This window comes from Trichechus manatus, unplaced genomic scaffold, assembly GCF_000243295.1.
Source record: "Trichechus manatus latirostris isolate Lorelei unplaced genomic scaffold, TriManLat1.0 scaffold00093, whole genome shotgun sequence".
In the NCBI taxonomy this organism is placed as follows: domain Eukaryota; kingdom Metazoa; phylum Chordata; class Mammalia; order Sirenia; family Trichechidae; genus Trichechus; species Trichechus manatus.
The window spans coordinates 5547835-5554548 of record NW_004444029.1 but is presented as its reverse complement, the minus strand read 5'-3'; the positions used below and the strand labels follow the sequence as shown (position 1 = coordinate 5554548).

The window sequence follows — 6714 nt, the reverse complement described above, 5'->3', positions numbered from 1 at the left end:
CTCCCATTCATGCCAACAATTAGTATTCCCAGAGTTTTCCTTTTATCCAATCCAACGGGTGTGATAGGATCGGTGGCTAAGTAAACGTTAGTAAAGGTCTTAACCCCTCTGAGTCTCTATCTTCTCATCTGTTAAATGGGTATAATAATACTTACCTCATAGATTATTTCCAGGATTGAGTTTAAAAATGTAGAATTACAGGGTACTTAGTATAAAATGGAGACCTCGTGGCTCCATGTTTAAGAGCCCGGCTGCTAACCAAAGAAGGTGGGCCATTCCAATTCACCAGCTGCTCCTTGGAAACCCTATGGGGCACTTCTTCTCTGTCCTATGGGGTCCCTGCTTGGGGCAAACAGTTTAACACTTGACTACTAGCCTAAATGTTGGCCGTTCAAATGTACCCATTGTCACCAGGTGGAAGAAAGGCCTGTGATCTGCTTCCTTAAAGATTCTAAAACCAAACCAAACCCACTGCCATCGAGTCAATTCCAACTCATCGTGACCTTATAGGAGAGTAGAACTGCCTCCATAGGGCTTCCAAGGCTGTACAACTTTATAGAAGCCAATTGCCACATCTTTCTCCCTTGGAGCAGCTGGTGGGTTTGAATCACCAACCTTTTGGTTAGCAGATGAGTGCTTAACCACTGCACCACCAGGACTCCTTCCTCAAAGATTACAACCAAGAAAACCCTACAGAGTAGTTATACCCTGTAACACATGGGGTCACCATGAGTTGGCATCAACTTGATGGCAAAGATTTTGGTTTTCAGTATGCAATCAATGCATATTTGTTCTCTTCCTCCTATTTGCTTCCCAAGTATTTAGAAAAGTTTCCTACATGCAGTAGGTGTTCCATACAGAAACAAATAAAACAACATGAATTTATATTCAGTGTCATTACTGGAAAAATTTGCTCATGTCATGGGGCAAAATAACAAAGAGGCAAAGAGCAAACTTTGCGGTCAGATGAACCTGAGTCAAATTGTAGTGATTTTCAGTGTTGGTAATTATTATCATTGTTAATAAAACATTCATGATATTTCAATCAGACACAAAGAATGGCTATCCAAAAACCCTTAAGAGTTTTAATTACATACCACTCTCTTCTTATTCCTTATCTGCCAGTAAGGACCATTATTATAAAATAAAGAGTTTAATATCTTAATTTGTATCATCTACACCAACATTTATGCATATTAAATTTAGATAGAGAGGAATACTTCTAGGAAATAAAACATAGAAAAACAGAATGTCTTGTCAGAGATATGAAACAGGTACTAGCTGAGAAATAATTTTACTTTCACCAAGAAAATTTTCCAGAACAGGGACTATTTAAACTTTCTATGTTGGAAGTAGTATTTTGTTTCTCTATGAGCATATAACTAAAAATGCAAAGTACACATTAACATAGGCCAATGTTTACATAAGAATCGCAACACATTTAAGTATGGATAAGAATTATTTTGAGGTGTAGTAATACATGAATTAGTGGTTCAAATAAAGATCTACAATTAGTATTTCTTTTTAGAACTCTGTTTTTGTATCTACCACCCATCTGTCAGTGTTTTTGTACTATGGTGACTTGAGTGTTGCTGTGATGTTAGAAGATATGCCACAGATAAAATTTCAAATACCAGCAGGGTTACCCATGATAACAGGTTTCAGCAGAGCTTCCAGACTAAGACAGACTAGGAAGAAAGGCCTGGTGATGTACTTCTGGGAATTCACCAATGAAAACCTTATGGATCATGACAGAACACCGTCTAACTCGTTTGCTTTGGACACGTCATCAGGAGGTATCAATCACTGGAGGTGGAAATTGTGTTTGGTGAAGTAGAGAGCCAGTGAGGGTGAAGGAGACCCTTTGTGAGACAGACTGACACAATAGCCACAACAATGGACCCATACATGCTGACCATGAGGATGACAGAGGATGAGGCAATGTTTTGTTTTGTTGTACATACATGAGGTTGCCATGAGTGGAAGTCGACTTAACAGCAGCGAACAACATGTTGAGTATTGAGTATATCTGTGCTCACTTGTGAGGAAGAGAGAGGAGCAGTCAGCAGAGTAGGAATCTGTTGAGGCGCTGTGGTGGTGAGCATTTCATTTTTCTTCAAAAGACCGCAGCTTGGGAGATGGGAGCTCCCAGTGAAGTGGCAATCTGTCGTCCAGCTCCCAGGGTAGGGACGAGGTCAGCACTTGGTCTAGATTATGCTTGGCTTGCGTGGCAGGCACAAAACAATAGTAGCCTCCCCTTATTCAGGATCAAAGACCAGACAGAATGCCTGGGCTCCACTGGAGAGAACTTTAAAGCCCATCAATAGTCCCCTCTAGTGGAACTCTTCTATGGAGCGCTCCTTCTCCTCCCATATTCAACTCTCAGGCTCAGAGGGACTTCCAGCTCTTTCATTAGACACACTTATTTGAGAAAATATGCGAAATGCCCAGGGCATTCAAAGAGGTATCCTGAGATTTAGGACAGGAGTGGAAAGGAGTGTGAATGTTACTGGGGGTAGAGGAAAGAATAGTGGGAGGTCTGAGCATTAACTCAAGGTGAAATGGGTGGAAGGTGCAAGTGAGAAACAGAGGAACCTGAGAACTCTGGAAGGAAGGGAGACAGGAAAACAAACAGGGAAGTTGGTGGATGAGCAAAGGGTGAGCAGGGAGCAAAAGGGCCAGAGCCAGCAGGGCCAAAGGACCGAAGAGCATGAGCACCAGGCCTAGACTCTCCTCTTCTCAGACCTCCACAACCCAGCTACTACTCCATCAGACAGCTTTGGTGCAGACTAGTAAAAAGCAAACTCTCTGGGCTTCTGAGTTAGAGAAAAGGCAATCCTTCTGGCCAGAACTGCCCCAGGAAACTGGTCTTGGCAAGCAAGACATGGATTTGAAGACCCCAGTTGCATCCTGTCTGGCGCCTGTGTGCAGTGTAAGCTTCTCAGTCATGCAGGATGGCTCTGCCTCCTTCCTAGACAGGAAGGGGTTACTCACATTGTGTTATTGCATCCACACTGCTGGGTGGACACAAGGCTGCCAGGATGGCCAAGTGTCATCATCCAAGTAATCTCTTTCCTTCTAAGCAATTCTTCCAATAAGACATGAAATTCCTACAACATTGTAAAACAGCCTGCCCTGGAATATCAAGGACTCCAGAGTTGACAAGGTAGCCTCTTACTTTCTTGATTCAGCCAACAGAGAAAATCTACGCAAAGGAACTACTACGGTTGGATTAGGGGTGATAGACTCAAGAAGAATGATGAAGCATGAAATCCAAGTCTGGGAGGAGTCTGAACAGAAAGAATTGTTTTAAGTAGCTATGAAACACAGATGCTGTCTCTAGAATTAGTCATTTAATTCTTATTTGCCCTGTCCCCATACCCACCACAAAAGGAAGAGGTTTATTAAGCAACACCCCTGAAGTTTAACAAAAGGAAACTTCTACCCAAGACCTATCCCCAAATGTTTTCACCTTCTCCATCCCACCAGAATTTGCCAGATGAGAAGCACTCCAACTCCCATGTCACCACTCTAGGTTGGTTCTGTACCAAAGTGCACACAAAAGGCACATGCCTATGGTAGCAATGTGCCAGGGTGATATGACATACAAGCAGGTAAAGAGGGCCTTAGGGCATTTCTAAGTGCCAATGGCCACCTGGTCAAGAAATAGCAGAATGTTCTAGAGTGGCCCTAACAATGACTGATGAAGGAACCAAGTGAGCACTCTACTGGCGTGCTCTGTGGACCTTGCTCTCTGCTTCTCTCTAGCCTTCTACCTCACCAGGAAACACATGTTCAGAGGTGGTGCTCAGCAAATTAACTGGGAAAATAGAATGCTACACAAATGTGTACACCTTACCTCTAATTCCTCCCACAACACCAGACTGTGCTTCTTGAGTTCAACTGTGGTCACTAGCAGAAACTAAGGCTTTGAGATTCTAGTGGGCAAAGAATGAGTATCCTCTTACATGCCATGTCTGCTTCCAAGATCTGAGTGGGATTTGTGTACGTGATTTGATTTTTGTAGTGATGATAATGACGAGAGGGCACTTAGAACTTCCAGGATATGGAATAGTCCATAAGGAGGACCATTCCACCCGAAACTGACTCAGAGAAGAGCTAGTCTTTGAGGAGTTGACAGCAGCATTTCACCCCATCTCCAAGGGCCTCCTTGACTTTGTAATTCCGGAGGGTGAAGATGAAAGGGTTCAGGAAAGGGGTCACCACGGAGATCGGCAGCGAAACGATCTTGTTGTACTTGGCTGCCTGCGTTTGCTTAGGTTTCATGAAGAGGAAGAAGCAGGTGCCATAGCCAATGATGACGAAGGTGAAGTGGGAGGCACAGGTGGAGAAGATTTTCCTCCAACCAGAGGCTGAGGGGATCTTGAGGATGGTGGAGATGACGTAGGTGTAGGAAACAATTGTAGGGATCGAAGAGCCAACAATAATGAAAACAGCCATTAAGAAGAGGGTGAACTCTGTGAACAGAGTGTCATCACAGGATAATTTGAGCAACTGCCCTCTGTCACAGAAAAAAGTGGTCTAACACGTTGGGTTTGCAGAAGGTAAACTGAAACATGGCATAGACAGGCCAGAGTTCAGAAAGGAACCCAAACACCCAGCATGCAACCACTACCCATGTGCAGGTGTGGCTGTTCATGATGATGTTGTACCTCAAAGGGTTACAGCAAGCCACATAACGGTCCACAGCCTTGGTTCCCAGTAATGCAAACTCTGTGGTTCCCAGCGAGGTACAAGAAGAGCTGAGTAACACAGGCAGTCAAGATATTGTCTGCATCCCTGGAAGCAGCAGTCCCCAGAGCATCACAGGAACAACAATGGTTGTGGTCAGGGTCTCCAGGACAGAGAGGTGGCCAAGGAAGAAATACATGGGAGAGTACAGATGCTTATGAACACAGACAATCATGATGATGACCGAGTTTCCCATTATTGTCACTGAGTAGAAGAAGAAGAATATAGTAAAAAGGATATGGTGTAGTTTTTGGGACCCCCAGAAACCTAGAAGGCAGAATTCGGTGGCACTAGAAAGATTCCCATCATTTTGTCCTTGCTCTGCTCCTTGTGAAACCTGGAGATCAAACAGAAGTAACATTGCTCCACGTGGTCCTGCTCTCAAGAGCGGAGAAGACAGGTTACAGTGAGGAACTATTTCCAACCTTAGATGAGGCATGCCCACTACCATGGACATACCAGTACCAGTTGCTCTCAACTCGACTCTGACTCATGAAAACCTCATGTGTGTCAGAGTAAAACTGTGCTCCATAAACCTTTCAATAGCTGATTTTTTGGAAGTAGGTCACCAGACCTTTCTTCTGAGGCACCTCTGGGTGGACTCAATCCCACAACCTTTCCGTTAGCAAGTGAACTTGTAAACTATTTGCATCTCCCAGGGCCTCCACTATGTACATTGCCTGAGCTAAACGTTAAGCCACCTCCAGTCTATAAATGTGATCCCTGCTTTGCTGGGAGTGAGCTCATGGGGATAGGTGAACATACCTTCTTCTCTGTTGATGTGAGGAACACCTTCTAGTATTTTTCTCTAGTGGATGTGCCTTCTCCCAGGGGCAGGAGCTTAGACCTTGAAATAGGTCAGTTTTGAAACTGAGTTAATCAGTCCCCTCTGGTCCTGGGGTTGTCCTACTTCCTTTTAGAATGACAGTAACGAGTCCACTTCTTCACCAGATGACATAATGACCTTTAAATATCATTATGATGATGATATTCCAAGGCTAGAACTTTGAATACCAGCCCTCCTCCATACCGCATAGACTCACGCTGGCGCCAGCATAAAAGAGCAGGGGATCCAAGACCAATAACATCCCTGTGTTCTCCAAATTTCAAAACCCCCAAATTGCAGGGTAGCAAGTCCTCCAAATGGGAATCTGAAGTTCCCAGCTTTTCTGTGGTACTAATCCCACAAAAAAGCTTGGGACCATTTCCCAGAGAAGGCCCATTCTTCTCTGACTCCATTATCCTTTCATGGTCCGGAGATGAAGAAAGAAGCCACTTGGACAGAAAAGAGGAGATGGATCTGAGGCCACAGCTACTTTGGACACCTAGGTCTCTAACCCTGACTTCCTCCAGCCCATCCTTACTCAAGCACCACCTCTTCAGGGGACCCTTCCTAATCACCTATCCATAACAGGAAAGACACACTCAGGTCTTCAGTCTTCTTCGTAGCACTGATTATTATTGCCTGATATTTTATTATATGCTTAATTGTTTATTGCATTCCTTCATTGACTATTAAACAAATGTATCTGTGAACAGAACAAACACAAATCCTTGAGCAATGGAGCTTGTCTTCAAGGAGGCGATGGAAGCTAGACTATACACAAAATAGTTAAGGAAAATATATAAGGTGTTAGTGAGTTAATTAGGAAAACCTGGTGGTGTAGTGGTTAAGTGCTACAGCTGCTAACCGAAAGGTCAGCAGTTCAAATCCACCAGACACTCCTTGGAAACTCTATGGGGCAGTTCTACTCTGCCCTATAGGGTCACTGTGAGTCCGAATTTACTCGATGGCAATGGGTTTGGCTTTTTTTTCTTTTCAGTGAGTTAAATAAATAAGTAAATAAAACAAGGAAGAAGGATAGGAAATATCATTTTATTTACTTATTTATTGTTCATCTATTTCATTAGAATATAAACTCCATGATGTTGCATGCATTGATGGATGGATAAATAGATGAA

At 43.6% G+C, this 6714-nt stretch overlaps 1 pseudogene; it reads right to left on the bottom strand.

Moving 5' to 3' along the window:
- Nucleotides 1–4119: 4119 nt before the first annotated feature.
- On the bottom strand, nt 4120–5050 carry LOC101359905 (olfactory receptor 9A4-like; annotated as a pseudogene).
- Between the last annotated feature and the right edge of the window lie 1664 nt (nt 5051–6714).